We start from the raw sequence: 16,574 nt of genomic DNA on the forward strand, positions 1-16,574 counted from the left end.
TAATGGAAGTTTATTGTATTTTAACTTTTGTAAATTGCCTTGGGATGCTTTATAAAATTTAACAAATAAGTAAATACATATATAGCAACAGACTGATGTGTGAGCTGAGAGGGTGGAAGGTTGGAAGACTATCTGAGTAGGATCAGGCTGAAGCTGCTGGGGAACTTATCAGTGAGGGAGATGGGAACCTGCTAGGCCTTAGTTTAAAAAGCTAGCAAGCTTGTTTGTTTTAGAGTTTTAAATTGTACTCTTGCCTAACTGAATTTCCCCATTAGTTTCTGTACTGTTTTTGGAAGACTTTATCGGGGTAAACCTATTCTAGTTTTTCCAATATATGTTGATTGTCTCTGTTGTTTTGTTCCCATCTCCTGTCTACTTGCCCAATTTATTTATTACAGTACTGAGTTTTTGTTGTTTATGAGACACAGAGGTTTTAGTGACTGGGTGAAACCAGTCAAAAAGGCTAAAAATCCTAAATTTGGGGCAGCAGGTGTTTAGACTGAGGGCCAGCTCAGGCTAAGCCCTCACAGGGATGTTCTGGATGCTGCTATTGGCAGAGTGAAGAGCAAAAGTACAAATGATGGTGGCAAGAGTACAGGCATTGCAGGTGTCACAATCAGTCCCACTGTGCTAGTTGCTTCATTTGGGTGTGTGTGATCAAACCTTAGATATGTGGTTCTTGGAAAGAACAAATCATTAATTAAAACTTAATTCTGGTTTGTTGGTTTAAGTCATAACTTGGACATGTACTTGTTAAAGGTTTTTGTGTATATCATTGAGTCTTTTTTGCAGACTCATCTTCAAATATATATTGACTAAGATCCTAACCTATTCCTACCCTAAAAATCCTGCCCCCGCTTCTGCTTCACCATCCCAAGCCCCACTGACTTAAATGGTGCAACCCAACTGCCTGCTCCATATAACATGTCATCCTCCTCACATCCTCCCTCTCTTTCTTGCCTTAACATTCCATGCCCTGAATAGTTCTACCCTCCCATCCAGAAACAACCCAGGCACAGTTCATTATAAGGGAAGAGAGAGTAAATATCTTCATACTATTCTCCCTTCCAACTCTCAAACCTAGAGAATCCTGACAAACATAAACACTTCCTCCAGGCCAATTGTTATTAGTTAATTCTAGGCCAGTTACTAATAAGACCACTGTTATCCAGGGTCTGATCCTCAATGAGCAGGCTGACCTGGTCTGCATCACAGAAACCTTGTTGAATGAGGTGGGAGGGGTCAATCTCTCCTCCAGGTTTAATGGTGAACTTGGTGAGTGGAAAGGCAGGGTTCTGTTGACCTGTCTTATCATCACCAGCTGAAATGATGAAGACAATCACTTAAGGTAGTCTTGTTGAAATTAAAATTTCAGTGGGACTACTTTGAGTAATTTTCCTCATGTAGGCCACCTAATGCTTGTTCTTTGTGGGTATACAGGTCTGTTGTATTGCCCATGTCGTTGCCCATCTGTCTCCCTACCCCCCGATCCACAATACCATTTTTTAAGGGCTTCAGGGTCCATGCCAGGGCCCTCCTTTATGAGGACAGCTCAGGACTTCATAATTTATATAACAATCATGGGTTGCTTTATTTGCTATCAAATAAATATATTTGCTATCAAATAAATCAAATATTTAAATAAATCAAATATCAAATAAATCAAATATCAAATATTTGCTATCAAATAAAGAAATAAATATAAAATAAATATTTGCTATCAAATAATATCATAGTGGGACTCACTATGCTTCTTGAGGCTTATAGTGGCTTCAGGGGGATATTTTCATTTGGAGCATGGTGCAAAGATCGAGGATTAACTATCCCCTTCCCATGTGCTGCAGTCTGTATCCTGACTAAGCATTCCCCTATATGAATGCTATTTACACTTCTTGATGTGATGACCCACAAGTATACCCCTTAGGTTCTGGCAACCTAGATGTGATGCACAGTTCTAACAGAGCTGCAGGGACTTTCAGAACTACTGCTGCACACCTGGAAGCAGTGTAGAGAAGCTGCAGTTGTACCACAGGTGTTACTGTATTTTGAAAAGGAAATAAGAAATAGTTACAAATAGGAGAAACTGTGTTGACACTTGTGGCATAACTGCCAGTTATCTGCAATGGCGCTGCTGCTTCTAGGTCCACAGGAGCAGCACCACAAGTTCCTCCAGATCAATTAGAACTGGGCATCATGTCAACAACAGCCAAATTAAATGTATAATGTAAACTGTAGCTTGACCTTCAGTATATTTGGTAGACTAGAGTCATGAACTCAATTTTCAAGGGTTGTTTAGTACAGCCCATATTGTGTAGGTATGTACTGAAGAATTCATTTTAAAACAGTGATGTTTTGCTTAACTGAAATCTATATAACAAAGTATTTAATTTTTTTAACCTGATTTATTGTACGAAATTATTTTGTTTCTGCTCTGTTAATAACATGCATATTATTAGGTGATCTAAAAAGACATCATTCCATATTTAGGCAGTTGTTTTCTATCAACATGGATCTCTCATGAATAAAAAGGCAGTTAATTGTGATTTGATTTACAATCAATGCTTGAGATGTCAAATATTGCAGGGTCCTTTTTAGGGGTGTGCACAAAATTGGCTTGCCCAGTTCTATTGGAGTCTGGACCAGACTTGAGCCAAACCAGGCATCTTCAATTTTGTGCCCCACAAACATACACACGGTTCAGCTTTGAACCGAAATAAAGTTTTTAAAACTTGGGAGCTGGCTTGGGTGGGTTGGCTCGAGGTCAAGCCAAACTGTGCCTGGTCCAGCTCGAGGGTGATTCAATGATGAACCAGTTCGCCTTAAGCCAGTTTGCACATCCCTAGTCTTTTTGCATTAGCAGAAGCTGCACTGAGGACTGCTTGATATGTTTCTATTTCCTACACTGCTCTGGTAGAACACAATCATGTGGTCAGGCCCAGTGACTTTGTACTTTCCATACAGATATTACCTGCCCTTCATATGATCAAAAAAACCTTTACCAGCAGATTCATAGACCCAAAACACATCATTAACTATAGATGGGGTCAGTCATGCTTTGAATGGTACTTCAGATATTGCCTAACTAAATTTACTCAAGGAAGCCCAATTGAAATTAAAAGGACAAGTTAGGCATGCCTAATTTGTCCTTTTAATTTCAATAGGGCTTCCTTGAATAAATATAGTCAGGATGTCAGCCATTGTCCCTGTGGCTTGTACAGGTGGACCTTGTCACACGTAGTCCCAACGGCCGTAGTTTCATGTATCCGTGATCGAGAAATGGAGTCCTGACCTCGGTATACGTGGTCTTAAAGGGGATTAAGATTTGAGTATCCGTAGTGTCTAGGTGGCAGGAAATTACCTCTATCATTTTTCTGAAAGGAGTCTGTGATTTTCCCCCCAATGGAAATTGGCCAAATTGGGGGTTTTCAGGGGCATTGCTGGACAGCTGGAAAGCATGGCACATTACCTTTTTGCTCATATTTCTGCCACTTTTGCCTTTTTCTGCCTTTTTTGCCTTCCAGGAATCTAACCCCCCAGTTTCCATTCACTCAGTGTCTTGTTATCCATAGTGTCATTATCCATGGTTGTAGGGCAGAAGGAACCCCTCTGGATAACAAGGTCCACCTGTATTGCCCCTTTAATAACCATGCATTACTAGAAGGGAGGAAAGGAAGTTCTTCTTAGAAAAGCATCTCCCCATATATGAAAGTGCTCCTAAATCCACTTTTATTTAAAAAATCAACAGTTTTTGTTTTAATGGTTCACATCCTGACTAATGAAGCACTTGTGGAAAGATGTTGTGCAAGCTCAAAGCTGTTGCTGTAGCAATTTGCACTGTCTAGATCGTTGCACTCCTGCAAGCATGCTTGCAGTTGCTCAACGGTGCAACCACAGCATGGTTCAGTTGTTTTAAATAGAGCTTTTGTGCAATTTCCTGGGCTTTTTAGCACAACTGTGCAATCTTCTTACATTAGGGCAACTTTGCTCATTATGCAAGTGCTTCATTAGTCAGAATGTAAACCAGTTGGTGCCAACTTGTCCAAAAAGAATTTTTATTGTATCTTTGCTCAGTTAGAAATCAATGAAGGTGAATCAGCAAATGAGAAGCACCTATAGAACAGTAGTGGCCAGTGTGGGCACCACGGGGGGGGCACCTTTAAGCCTAAATTATAAGGTGCTTAGCTCCACTCCAGCAGTACCCGCAAGCTGCTCCAAGCTGCAGCATGCCGCCCAGCATTCCTTGCTGTGAGGAAATCAGCTTCACCATTCACCTGACTTCTGCAGAGCCGATCCCCTGCCACAGGGAATGCTGGGAGACACGCTGCAGCTTGGAGCAGCTTGCAGGTGCTGCTGGAGTGGAGGTAAGCACCTTCTAATTTATGCTTAAAGGTGCCTCTCATCGCCTCGCCCCCCCGGAAGCACCCACACTAGCTGCTACTGTGGTAGAGCTGTGGCCATGTTTTTTTTCCATGCACTCCTTTGAGATTATATCAAAGTTCCTCCCCCCCCCCAAAAATGCCTTTTCTGTATTTTCTTTAATTGAGTAATTCTATAATAACTTTGGATTTTTAATCCTGCATCTTTGTGGTTCAAAATTAAAGCATTGCATTTGGACAAGAGTTTTGTTAATCCACACGTGTATCATTAGGCAGCTTACTGTGGGGTTTTTGCATTGCTAGTAAGTTTTTGTGAGGCTAGTAACTTTTTGTAGGCTAACAACATTTTTTGTTTTTTTGGCAAGACTGGACTTAGGTCGACTGAGGTCAATAGGTGTTAAATTTTAACAATCTCACTGAGTACACTCCAGTCACATTTCAGTGAGATGTTCCTTTGTTTTTACCCATGTTCTTCTATGCAATAATGGATATATAGGCTGACATCCAGACTAAATTACAAACAAGTAGCCTTGCTGCAATTAACGGGAAAAGCTAGGCATGACTAACTTGCCCTGTTAATTTCAATGGGACCACTCATGAGTAATTTAATATGGCTGTCAGCCATACTTTTAATGCAAAGTTTTAATATAGGCAAAGTTGTATATATGTATGTATGTATGTATTTATTTATTTAACATATTTTTATACTGCCCAAAACACAAGTTCTCTGGGTGATTTACAAGAAAATAAAAACAACCAATAAAAAGATTGAAACATTTCAACAATTACAATTTTTAAAGTTAAAACTATTAAAACACAATTAAAACAGTATCTAATTAAAAGCCTGGGTGAACAAATGCGTTGTGACTGCCCTTTTAAAAGTTGTAAGAGATGGGGAGGCTCTTATTTCAGCAGGAAGTGTGTTCCAAAGCCTCGGGGGAAGCAATGGAGAAGGCCCGTCCCTGAGTAGTCACCAGACGAGCCTGTGGCAACTGCAGACAAACCTCTCCTGATTATCTCAATGGGCGGTGTGGTTCATAGCAAATTTGACTGAACTGTAGATATTGTTTTGACTATGAAGTCCCCCTTTAGGAGTTGATTATTGCTCAAGTTAGTGTTTTATGAGTAATCCAGTGGGCTGAGTTGTCTTCTTGGGATGTGCAGAGCTTGATAAATGGAAGGAAGAAATTTCTTAGAAGTTCATGGGTCCTATGTGTTGGTTGTAACAGTTCTCTTTCTCCTAAAAGAATATTATTCCAACATAAGGACTCCTTCCTCTGAGGAAATGAACCTTTGGATCCAGCTCAATGGCTTTCTGAAATGAAATATCAACATGAATTAGAATATACAAAACTGTCAGTCAGGAATAATCTGGCTATTTTGTTCTTAGGTTTAGTCTGTAACAGGTTGTTTAGCCAAATAATTATTTTAAGAAACTGGGAAATTTGGGATCTGTCACATTTACTGCTATTATTCTTGCCCATCCCCACCACCACCACCCACTTCTTTAACTGCTTCTATAAATCTGGGACTTCATGCGGTACCTTCCAGTATACTAGAAGCATTCTAAGCTTGGCACTTGATCTAGTGAAAAGAAAATTTATTGTGAGCCTTTTGTACAGGAGCTTCCTATTATTAGAAGTCTGTGAACTTTAAGATGCTTCAGTCTGCATTAAGGTTGTTTTTGTCTCCTTACATGCAGTGAATTAGAATGATGGTTACTCTGAAAGTTCCATTTATATTACAAAAGGGCTTGCAGTGCTGTGCATTATGCATCCCTATCTGCTGATAAAACAGCAAAATAATAATGCCAGCCTAAAAAGCCAAAACGAAACCCCTATTTAACTCATGTAATCCAAACAACTGAGATTTAGAATTGCCACCAAATCCATCATTGCTTCTAAATATATATACAGTACCTGTATTCAGACATTAGTTGGATGCACATTTTAAATTCCCAGTTCCTTGCACTGGAGTTGTGTTGAAAAGAATAAACATCTAGGTTGAAGGAGTGGGTAATAGCACTTGCTAAGTCCAGTTTTGAAATCAATTGGCTAAAAAAGTGAACTGGCAGTGGGCAATGATAATGGTTGAAAATACTAACAAAGGATCAGCTACAGCGGTCATAGCCTTAAAAGGTCATATGTCCACAAGAGGCTTGACCTTTTGTACAAAACTGCGAACAGACATTCTTAATACTATCAGGAATTTCACCGGTGCGTATGTTGGACAAAATGCATGATTACTGTTGAAACTAATAGATAATGGTGGCCAAAGCTGTTCAAACAAGAAGTTAGTTTTATATTAATTTGTTGATTATGCTTCATTTTTTCTATATATGAAGGGTTTTGCAGACCTTTCTAGCAAAGATACTATGGTAGTTTCACCTAGGTAAGCAAACTTTTGCGATAATTACTTATATGAGAAATTGTCCAAAGCAAAGAATGTAATCTTGTTTTGATTCCCTAGCTCTACTTAAAGTTGTTGTACTACTCTACTTATGAACTTAGTTATTGGGCTAGAAAATCTTCTTGATGAAAGGGGGATGCTTATAAGTGTGAGGGAGTTTCTTTTGTATGTTTTTTTTTTTTAAAGGATATGCTTCCTATACTAATTTGATTGTGAGGTGTGGACTATCAACTTCTTCTATTAGGGAAATTATTCATAGTGATGGTAGGGTAATTAGGATGAGAATAATTGCTGGTAGAATAGTTCAACTTATTTCTATTTCTTGTCTATTATATTGGTCTGTGTTAGCTTTGTTATTATTAGGGTAATAATGTATAGTACTAGAGCAGTGATGAAAAAGAATATTATAAGGGCATGGCCATGAAAATGAAGAAGTTCCTCATTGGGGAAGAAATAGGGGAGACAGCATCCTGAAATCCTAGTTGGGATGGGATGATTATCTAGACCTGACTTTTGGTGGGCTATGGGGTTGAGACTGCCTTGGTTGGCTTGATGGATGATGTTCAACTAGGTATTGACAGAGGTTTTGTGACTCTGCTCATCCTTTTGGTAGCTTTTGATACCATTGACCAGGGTATTTTTCTGGGTCACCTGATGGGAGTGGGATTGGGTAGCACTGTTTTACAGTGGTTCCATTCCTACATCTCCAGATGATGACACTTGGAAACCATTACTCTGCAAATTGAGAGTTACTGTATGGAGTTCACAAAATCAGTTTGGGTGGTTTGATTTGAATTCAAACAAACCTCAACCCAGGGTGGGTTTGGTTCTGGTTTTGTTTGAAGCCCCCTCCCCAGTTCAGTTCAAATTTGAACCCAACTCAAACTAGTTCTAAAAAGTTCTACGTAGGGTATAATGGGGACTCAAACTGGCCCATTATTCCCTATGCAAAGCACCTAGGGGCACAAAATCGGGGGGGGGGGTTGGTTGGCACCCATGGGTGCCAACTACCACCTGAATCCCAAAGCAATCAGACACTCCTGTGATTTTTAATGTGGTTTGTTGTTGGGTTTTTTGGAAGATTTTCCCAATTTTCATATTTCTCCCATAGGGAATAATGGGGATTTGAGGCAGCCTGATTCTCTCCCTTGAGGTGTGGGTTTGGGGGAAGGGCACATTGAGCCACAACTCCCCCCTCAAGCCCCAAGTCAGTGGGGTATAAGGTTTTTTTTTAAGGAATTTTTTATGCCTGTTTGACAGTTTCTGGCCTGACAGTTCTCTCAATGAATCCATTGAGAAAAAGAACTTACAAAGCAACCAAAAATCTGCATTCATTCATTGAATGAATCCTCATTTCATTCATTCATTCAAGAGAACTGTCAAACAGGCCAGAACTAAAAAACAAAACAAAACAAACTTAAAAAAATTAAAATATACTATGTACCCCACCACCCTGGGGGTTGGGGGGGGAGTTGTTGCCCAATGTGCCTTACTTCCAAACATACTTTGGAGCACCTGCGCACCCCCAAGGGGGTAAAGGGCTGGCTGGGCTGCCTCAAATCCCCATTGTCTCCTATGGGAGAAATTTTAAAAAATGATTTAAAAAAAAAGAAAATCACAGGAGTGCCCGATTGCTTTGGGGTTTGGGTGGTAGTTGGCACCCATGGATGCCTACCACCCACCCTGGTTTTGTGCCCTTAGCAGGCTGCAATCAAATAGTCAGTGATGCAACTAAAAGGACTCCAAGCTGTAAACCAAAAAAACAACCACAGAAACAGACCTGCCTGCACAACCTTTCTTGGTTTTCTTGGTTTTGCAAGCACCAAGGACTACTACAGCCACAAACAAGCACCTAGCAAGACACACTATGCTGCAAGGCAGCAAAACCAACCCAGTACACAAACTGCAAAGAAAGAGGGTGAGGCAAAAACACACCACATTGAATGAGAATCCTCTCTAATAAAACGCTTGGTGTCCGTCCGTGGACGGACACCAAGCGTGCGTTTGTGCCTCCCTCGGCGGTTCCGCGCATGCCCAGAACCGCCGAGTCAGAAACGGACAAAGGGATCAGGCGGCCATGTTGGCCGGTTCTCCTGCCGCCGCCTCTGCCCGCCCGGAGGAGGAAAGGACTGGGAAATACAGCGAAAGGGAAAAACAGCGGGAAAGACGGTGGGGACGGGAGGGAAAGACGGCGGGGACGGGCAGGGAAAGGCGGCCATGCTGGAAAAACAGCGGGAAAGACGGTGGGGATGGGAGGGAAAGACGGCGGGGACAGGCAGGGAAAGGCGGCCATGCTGGCTGGTTCTCCTGGCCCCCGCCTCTGCCCGCCCGGAGGAAGAAAGGACAAGAAGGAGGACGGGGAAGCTGGGCGAGGAGGCGGCAAAGCCGCCAATGATGCCTGCCACGCCAGCCAGAACAAATTGCAGCGAAGCAATCGCGCCCGCTCACCCGCCCTCCATGGTGCCCAGAAATCACCTTCCCTGCTCTCCCCCCCCCACAAGATTAAGTGCCAAAAACGCCCTTGGTAATTGCGCCGCCTATCGCCCTCCCGCCTAACCAGCTGCCCAAACCCAAGTTACCCAATGCAGCCCGCGGCAATCGGCCAGAAACAAAAAAAGAAAAAAGGTTAAAAAAAAACCCCCAAGAAGAGGTGAAGAGCTTACAAAAACAGCTCCTCCCTGGGGTTAGCCTCTGCCCAGACTGCCGGTATGGACGCGAAGTACGCCTATTGCGTCATTAGCGTCCATTGCAACAGTCTGGGCAGCAGCATAGCATAGAGAGGAGCTCTTTTTGCGAGCTCCTCACTTCCTCTTTGCAAACAGCTCTGGAAACTAGAACAACAATTAGAAAAAAAATGTTACACTAAGCACTACAACAGAACCCTAACAAGACAAATAGTGACCAATAGTAACACCAAGCACAACACACAACCCAAAGACAACACTACACAACAGATATACACAACTTAGAACAGCGGCCACTGCCGGTCCCCACAATTCCCCCCCCCAAGAAAAAAAAAGGTCACAACCAGTCCCCTACCCACAGCCCAGGGGCGGGGGGGGGGGAGAAACCCGTTATTTGCGCACGCATCCACAGACTGGCAGAACAAAATGAGGGAGAAGGAAGAGCGGGGGGAAAAGGGAGGTAAGAAGGAGAGACACAGGGACAAGGGGGGGGGAATTATGGAGGAGAGACAGACAGGGAGAAAGAAAGAAAAAACACCAGGGACACAAACAAACACAACAACAACAACAACAACAACAACAAAGAGATGAAGAACGCAAAAAGGGGGGGGCTAGCGCCTGTTATTATAACGGGCTTAAAAATACTAGTTTAAAATAATGCACCTTAAGTTTTTTTTCTCTGCTCTTCTCTTCATGCATGTGGCTATAATACAGGAAAATCCGCCTCAGACTGGCAGGTCCACCACATCTTTGCTGCAGGCATCGGATCACTTACTCATCATTGGCGGTGAATGTGTGTTTGGTGTGTGCGTATACATGCTAGAACTAAACTGAAGAGGGGAGAAGGGGGGCCTATATACACATAATAGAAATACAATATATACAAGTATATACACACATGCATCTATACAGCTATAGTATTTACACACCAACTATCTGCATAAGCCAAAGCTTCCTAAACACTATCTGCACAAAATAAACATCTAGTCTCCAACCCACACAACCACACAACAAAAACCTCCATGCATGCACACACACACACACCTGCACATACATCTACACAACACTTCTACACATTTACAGCAGCTAGTCCTACATATTCACAAATTTACACTTTTACATGTTTACATCATTACATTTTTATTCTATACATTTGCAGTTCTACATTTTCACAATATCCACATTTTTACAGTCCCCGCTGCATCCCCCAAGTCACCTATGTACACATTCAAAAGTTTACATATTTAGAAATCTACACATTTGCAAAAATACACAGAGCCACACTGACACAACCCCCCATCTAGTGTTTGGATGTGTGCCCACAGCCCCCAAGTGCTACTGGCCAGGTGGAATCAGGGCATGTTCAACATCACAAGTGGCACCAGTGTGTATGTGTGTGTAACCAGATGTCATGTCACAGCACTAGCAGCACTCTGTGACATGACACGGCTGAAGAAAGAAGGAGGGAGGGTTAGGATGAGCAGAAGCTGTTGCCAGGCAGGTGACCAACACCATGGGTCAACCATGGGCCAGTCACTCACCCAGCTCGACTTCCAGCTCAGGGTGGCCCAGCAGGAGGAAGTTAACCTTGAGGAAAACCAGCTGCTCGACAAAGCCAGGGTCCAACCAGGACCGAGCGGGCGTTACCACGTCACGTGAAAACACCCACTTGCTCTGGATGCTGGTTGGTGGGCAGGAGAGGAGGTGCATAGCAACCACTGCCAGGTCTGGCCAGACTTGGCAGCAGGTTGCCCAGAACTCTGTGCAGTCCTTCTCTGGGTCTTCCTCCAGGTACTGGGCAACGGATTGCGCAGCACTTGTGGTGGACCTGGTAGGCCGAGCCTCCCACACATCAGGCAAGGTGCCAAGGCACACCCGCTTAAACCACTGGGCTGATTTAGTGGGAGGAACTGCCTGCTCTATTAGCATCACTGCCTGGGATGCCATGCGCTAGACTGAGAGAAGGAAGGGGTGGGAGAGGAAGGGCCACCCACACTGCTGGGTATGGGTTGCGCATGCTCAGGGGGCACACCACCCCTACCCTCCTGGTCTCTGGCCCTCCTGACCTCCTCCTCTCTAACTCTATCTACCAGGAGGTCCCTCCAACTAGGCATGTCTTCTGCACAAACAACATTGCCCTTGATGGTTGGGTCACAGAGACAAGCAAGGACATACTCCTCTCTGTCACCCCTCATTAACCAGCACGTTGACAACCCTTGTGCCCAGGCATTCAGCCAGCACATGGCCCTCTGGCATGGTCAGCGAGGTCCAGAGTTCACCCATCAGCTTTTCCAGGAGAATAGCCGCAGGCAGGGCCTGGCTCAGAGGAGTGGCATCAGCACACAAAGTTTTCACTCCAAACAACAAGGGCTTGAGTACCAACACCATCTTGGACATGAGTTTCCACTCCGAGTTAGAGTAGCCACACACTCCCAAGGCCTGGTTCCTCGCCAGGTCATCAAGGGCCATCTTCTGCTCCAACAGGCCCTAGAACAAGAGGAAAGTGGAGTTCCACCAGGTATTTACTTCCATTGGGTTGAGATGGTGAAGAAGGCCATACTTACGCTGCTGCTTGCAGAGCAAGCACGTGGACTTCTCACTCCAGTGGAAGTGAGCTGCAATCTTGCGGGCCTTATCCACAAGCGTAGCTGTGGCTGCAACAGCACCCTGAATTGGCAGTCCCTGGTCCCTGGATGCCTTAGCCTTCTTGAGGCCAAGGGCTTCCCTCACAGCCAGGTGGAACGTTTGTGTCATGCACCGGATGTTCACACACTCCAGCACTGACTCTACTGCTGTGGTTACATTGGAGCCATTGTCTGTCACAATGAAGCCCCATCTGAGGTGTGGCAACCCACCTATACACTCCTTAGTTTGGTGGTCGATGATGGCTGCCACCTCGTTGGTGTGCTTGACATCCAAGGTCTCCACGTACAAAACAGCCCACCTGAACTGAAATGAGGTGTGGGACACACTGGAGCCAGAGGCAGCACCAGAGGTGCCCTCTCTCTCCAGCCCCCACCAGTGAGCAGTGAGGGACAGGAAAGCAGTGTGCATTCCATTCACACTGTTCCACAGATCGGTGGTGAAATGCACGCTGGTGCCAGGCAACACTGCACACAATGTCTCTGACAGAGCTCCCTGCATCTTGCAAACAGGGAGGGAACCACTGTCTGGCTGAAGGTGGCTCTTGAGGGGATTGTGTAGCCGGGCACGAGCATCTGGATAATCCAGCGGAAGCCAGAGTTCTCAACCACCTGAAAAGACTGTTCATCAGTGGCCTTCATCTCCCCTATGAGGTGGGTGAGGAAACGTGGGTCCACATGACCAGGAAGCTTCTTGCCCAATCCCTGTGCCCACCGCTTGAGTCACTCACCCTCTATGGCCAGCTTGGATAGCCCAGCAGGGGAGGTTGGCCTTCAGGAAGACCAGCCACATGTTCGTGGAGTGTGCACAACAGGGTGCTCCTGCAGGTGCTGGAGCAAGAGAAAGATTGGAGTTCCACCTGGTCAGGAGGGATCAGGTGTTCAGGTAGGTGGATGCTCAAGCTTCCTCTGCTTGAGCATCCACCTACCCTTTTTGCTCCTGGGAAATAAAGCTGCTATCCGGTGGCACTAGTCCATCTTAACCAAATGGTGGTTCACCTATGATAATGGGGAGATGACAGGAGTCCCCACCCACAGAACACCCTTAACAGAACAAAACACCAAATCAGGTATGTGACCGGCATAATTCTTCAGTCCAGAATCAATTGGGATAGGCCCATAGTCGTCATGGCTGCTATGAACTCCTGAGCCACTCTGAGCCACTCTCAACAACCCCAGTCCCAAAATGAATATTCAAGACCCCCAACAACAACAACCTGGGCAACTCCAATGCCAACTCCACAACCAGCTCTGTCAGCTTCATTAAGAGACTCTGTTGGGCAGCAGAGTGATCAGTACACCAACAGAAGTCCCAGTCTATCCTTGGTCTCTAGACTTAGGTACACACATACAATATGGTAAGGGAGATGGCAATTAAAAAAATTAATAATCTGAAAACCCATCTTTTCACTCAAGCTTTCCTAGCTTTTTAAAATTGTCTGTTTTAATTTTTATGTTAACCGCCCAGAGATGAAAGTTTGGGCAGTATAGAAGTTTGATAGATAGATAGATAGATAGATAGATAGATAGATAGATAGATAGGCAAATTTCCAGACAGGGATCCTGGTAAGGGAGATAGTTCTTATATACCACAGCCCCCTCTTCTCCACCCACATCCGTTCATTTGTTCCACCATAACCCACTGGGAGTAACCCAATGGGAGACGCTGGGATCAAACTGGATCACTAGTCTCGCCTGACCAGGTCTGCGTAATGCAGACCAGGTCGGCTCCTTCATCCAGAGTCAAGTCATGGATGATTTCATGGTCTCATGGATGACCTATTTCCTTCATGGAACAGAATACACAGTTTGTGACCTAATTGTGAACTCCGAGTTCAGAGTTCACAGCAATAAAGTAATTAGGGTCATAGTAAATAAGTGTTCCATGAATGAAATAGGCTCTCCAATACGTTGCAATGGAAGGAAAAGAACACTGTTAAGAATTCCTTAATAGAGAACAATAAATCCTAGGAATTTGGGAGTCTGTGGGGAGAGCTGAGGCCATACCTGCTGTGCCCTCAGACCCACTTTGGGGTATCCTGGCAACCCCCAAAGGGGAGTTGGGGCTACCTCAAATCATTATTCCCTATGGGAAATTGAAAAATAATTCATAAATTCACCAATAATCAGAGAAGTGTCCGATTGCCTTGGGGTTTGATGGGTGGTAGGCACCCCTGGGTGCCTACCACCCACCCCATTTTTGTGCCTCTAGGTGCTCTACATAGGGTATAATGGGCCAGTTTGAATCCCCATTATACCCTATGTAGAACCTTTTAGAACTGGTTCGAGTTTGGTTCGAATTTGAACTGAACCAAAGGGGGGTTCGAGCAAAACCAAAACTGAACCTGCCCACCCCGGTTCAAAGCCGGTTTGAATTTCAACCAAACTGGGCAAACTGGTTTTGTGCACTTCCCTACTGTGGGTCAGGCAGTTCCTCCTCTGAATCTTCTGGATCGGACCCCAACCTGACAGGCTGTGTCCCTGGCATTGCTCCCTTTTATAATGCCCAAAAGTATTCTCAGTATTCATTTGTGTATGTCAGAAACATGTGGAGTTACATGTGTTGAGATAGTCACACAACATGTCTGGCATTCCCTTTTTGTGAAAGAATGACCCCTCCCACTTTGTTTTAAGCTTTGTAATTTGTTTTGTACTTGCCTTGTTCGGTGTCCCCTCCAAGCTCTATAAGGGCTAGAAATGTTTCTACCTCTGTCAAGAAGCTCTGAGGCAAAAGTTGTCAGCTGAAAGTTGTAAACTGCTACTATTGGCTGCTACTATTGGCAGAGAAAGGAGGTTCTAGCTGCCTGAGGTAACAAATTCTCTCATAGGCCAAAGTATCCCTTTAGAACTGAGTTAAATGGAGAGAGTGTTGTGGCCCAAGAGGGAGTGAGAGGAGAGCTGACAGCTATGAGAGAGAAGAGTTTTGTTAGGCTGTTTGCTGCTAAGTGTTGTGTGAGCCAGAAAGAAGGATAGAACACTAACAGTATAAGATTGGGCTGAAACTGCTAGGAAGTTGTCCATGAGGGAGCTGGAGTTATTGAAGCCTGCTAGGCCACGTGACAGAAGGCTAGCAAAGTTGATTAGTTTTATTTTGTAATTTCTGTACTCTTACCAGCCTAATCTTTCATCCCTGTATTGGTTTGGTTTTTGTTTTGTTTTGTTTTCATTTTTTAAACCTTTTATCATAAGTAAACCTGTTCATGTTCTTAGTATATTTTCTAGTAGGGGTGTGCACGGAACCGCACAGCTGCAGTCCGGCACTGTGGAGGGGGTTCCTTTAAGGGCAGGGAGGGTTTACTTACCCGTCCTGCCACTTGTCCCCCTCCAGCGCTCATATTTACTGTAGAAATTGGGGCGGCAGGATACCTCCCTGCCGCCCCTTCTTGCTCCTCAATGCAAAAGGTTCCGACAAGCCTTCTGCGCACGCACACGCTGCGCGCGATCTTCACGTCTCCCTGACGCCGGAGGCAGGGGCCGAGGCCGGGTAGACCAGGCCTCCAGCATCGGGGAGACGTGAAGCTCACGCGCGGCGTGTGCATGCGCAGAAGGCTCGTCGGAGCCTTTTGCATTGAGGAGTGAGAAGGGGCAGCAGGGAGGTATCCTGCTGCCCCAATTTCTACAGTAAATACGAGCACTGGAGGGGGCAAAGTGGCGGGAGGGGTAAGTAAACCCTCCCCGCCCTTAAAGGAACCCCCTCCACCCGGACCGGACCGGCCAGGTCCAAACCGGTCCAGAGGCCTTTACAATGGTCTCCAGACCAGTCCGGACCCATCCCTATTTTGTAGAGTTGCTGTCAGTTATTTTAGTCCCACCTCACACACCTACCTTCCCTTTTTGCCACACTACTAAGTTTTCATCTTGTTTGTCAGTGACTCAGGGATTAGTGACGTAAGCCTAAGAAGTCACACAAGTTTAACAGTCTATTTGTTGGCAGCAGATTGTTTACTGAGGGGAGACAGCTGCAGCCAAGCCCTCACACATGTGAATATCAACATTCACTGCATTTTGAATCTTCACTGTAGTATTTATGCTTCAGTGAGTGACATAATGTGGCTTAGATACTATTGTGCCTTAAAAACCATAATCTGTGTATCAAAACCCAAAGGCCGCTGCCCAGTTGAAAGCAAATCTGCTGGAGTAAAGCTAGCCAATATAAAGAAATGAAGAAAAAATGTTTTAAAATCCTGGCATGACATCATGTTTTGTCTGTGTGAGTTAGCATATGTGCTAGTTTTGCTAATTTTAGCAGTGACTAAACTTGACTATCCAAAGTAATGTATCAGAAAATTACGCTCTGGGAAATCCAAATAGTCCAGTAATCCCAGAGCACTGCTAAAAATAAGGCTGTGCATTCTTAATTGCTTATCTTTTTGAATTCATCTGTTTACATTGTTCTTTTGATTATACAGTAGTAGTGTCGTTGCTGAAAATGATTGTCCCCAAAAGATATATTGTCCAACTAG

General features: G+C 44.5%; 1 protein-coding gene and 1 long non-coding RNA gene across 14 annotated transcripts in view; one reads left to right on the forward strand and one right to left on the reverse strand.

The window, feature by feature from the left end:
• SGCZ (sarcoglycan zeta) overlaps positions 1 to 16,574 on the forward strand; it is an 889,976-nt gene that overhangs the window by 645,376 nt on the left and 228,026 nt on the right. The window lies entirely within an intron of this gene.
• Positions 5,041 to 6,379, reverse strand: LOC128326618 (uncharacterized). The gene is made up of 2 exons (XR_008308145.1): positions 6,296 to 6,379; positions 5,041 to 5,691 (listed from the first exon to the last, which is right to left on the reverse strand). It is a non-coding gene; the product is annotated as an uncharacterized LOC128326618 (long non-coding RNA).

Source organism: Hemicordylus capensis, chromosome 5 (assembly GCF_027244095.1).
Source record: "Hemicordylus capensis ecotype Gifberg chromosome 5, rHemCap1.1.pri, whole genome shotgun sequence".
In the NCBI taxonomy this organism is placed as follows: Eukaryota; Metazoa; Chordata; class Lepidosauria; order Squamata; family Cordylidae; genus Hemicordylus; species Hemicordylus capensis.